Here is a 2,500-nt window from a genome sequence, read left to right on the forward strand (position 1 = left end):
GAGATTCCGAAGCATCACCATTCCGCCCGAGATGCCACGCCATCATTTCTAAATATATTCGTTTCTTTCTTTACAAGAGCATTTAGTAGCAGGGCGGGGTGTGTGGTCATAAACCTTAGTGTGGTCATACAGGGAGCGTATGGTCGTAAAGACGAGAGCGTGATCGTAAAGTTAAGTGTTAGGTCGAAAACCCTTAGAGAATCTGGAGGGCGAGTCTGCTATGTGAACTCGACTTCATTTCTTGAGTGACAGCACCTGGAGGGCGAGGAAAGAGGAAACCTTTTGGCCTTGTTAGAAGCCTCATTAGACATTATATGACAGGCTGGAGGGAGGGAGGCAGGCAGGCAGGCACGGGGGGGCATCCGGTGTTTCTTTGGAGGATGAAATATTTACGTAGTTGAAACAAATGAACCGTGAATATGCGGGCAAGGAGGACGGACCTCCGAGACCTTTTTTTCATCGGATGGAATCACTTTTACGTAACTGTACCTTCCCGTGATCCATTTTTACAAGCATAATCATGCGGTCCGGTGTGTTAGTTCACAAAATACTAGAATGAGAGGAGATAACTCATGCTCCCTTCCTCCCCGGCTTGAAAAATGATCTCACCCGCTTCATTATGCTCCAATAAGCAATATCAGGTTCTGACGAGGAGAGCGGCGTCGCGAGATCAAACTGCTGCCGGGAGGGTGTACCTTCGACTGTTTCTTATGCCGCCTGTCGGGCTTAAGCTTAGGCTGGGCTTCGTTTTATATGTGGATGCGTGTGTATTGACGCAGTTTAGAGTGGATGTGTACGTACGTAGCCATGTAAGTCTCTTTCTCTCTCTCTCTCTCTCTCTCTCTATCTATCTATCTATCTATCTATCTATCTCTCTCTCTCTCTCTCTTATTCTCTCTCCCTCTCTTTCACACACACATTTTCTCTTAGCGTATATATGTGTATATATATATATATATATATATATATATATATATATATATATATATATATATATATGTATGTGTATATATGTATATATATATGTATATATATATACATATATATATGTGTGTATATATATATATATGTATGTATGTATATACATATATATATATTATATACACACATATATAATATATATATATACATATATATATGTGTGTGTGTGTGTGTGTGTGTGTGATCATATGTATATGTACATATGCATACACACACACACACACACACGTATATATATGTCTATATATAGATATGTATATAGACAGATGGATAGACATACATGGACATAGATATGCCTATATATCTGTAATGTTTGCATGCTTGCTTAAAGGAACTCGCTTAAAGGAACGAAAGATCTCAGCGAGGGAAGGGAAGGGGGGGGGAGAGCAAAGGTCTCGATCGAGAGGCGGGCGACGGAGAGCGCCTCTCGCCCACCCGCCCGCCCGCCCTTCCCAACCACACGAGCCGGGAAGTCGGGCTCGCGGGGTAAGCCAAGACATCAGATAAGGCGGCGAGGGCGTGTGATCCTGTCCGCCGCCCTTCACACATCGCCGGCATCTTCGGGCGACTTCTAACATCTTCTGACTTCCTCACAATAACTCTTCGGAAATGTTCGTTAGTGGGACGGGCGCGGAAGCAGAAGCGTGCTTGTGATGCGTTTGTGTGTGTGTTTGTTTGTGTGTGTTTGTTTGTTTGTGTGTATGTGTTTGTGTGTGTATGTTTGTGTGTGTGTTTGTTTGTGTGTATGTGTGTGTGTTTGTATGTTTGTGTGTATGTGTGTGTGTTTATTTGTTTGTTTGTTTGTGTATGTGTGTGTGTGGGTTTGTTTGTTTGTGTGCTTGTTTGTTTGTGTGTGTGTGCATATATGTGCGTGTGTGTGTGTTTGTTTGTGTGTGTGTTTGTGTGTATGTGTGTGCATGTGTGTGTGTATGAGTGTGTGTGTGCTTGTGTGTAAGCAAGCGTTATACAAACAGGTATGCATTAGCTGTATTTACCAGACGAGAAGACAGAAAAAAAACAATTTTTGTTGAACACAATGAGATTGCTGATTTTCCCCCTTAATGATATTTTTTTTTCAAGAGAAACGCAATATGACAACACGAGAACCAAGGCTGCATCAAATGTCGTTTTTATTCGAAAAAAAAAACATCACCAAGAAAAATCATTATAAGTATAAACTAATCATTGTTGTTTAGTTGGCATTGTAAATAAAAAACTCAGTTGAAAGATGAAATAAATTGAATACACAAGTGATACACAAAAATGAATACGTGGAAATAGCAGACACAAACTTTGCAATGATAACTGTTATAGTCCCAGTATTGCAGAGTGAAGAGGTCTGCAACCATAGACCGCTTGTTAGATAGAAAAGTCAATCGATTTACGGGAAGCACAATAACTTATTTTTTGTTTGAAAGGAAGAGCATTACCAAATCTTTGTGTCTAGATAAGTTATTTTTTCCCAACGTGTTTCAGCAAATTTTTTTTTTTTTTTTTTTTTTTTTTTTTTTTTTTTTTT

This window comes from Penaeus japonicus, unplaced genomic scaffold (assembly GCF_977035675.1).
Source record: "Penaeus japonicus unplaced genomic scaffold, GWHDUDI00000001_assembly GWHDUDI00000023, whole genome shotgun sequence".
Classification (NCBI taxonomy): Eukaryota; Metazoa; Arthropoda; class Malacostraca; order Decapoda; family Penaeidae; genus Penaeus; species Penaeus japonicus.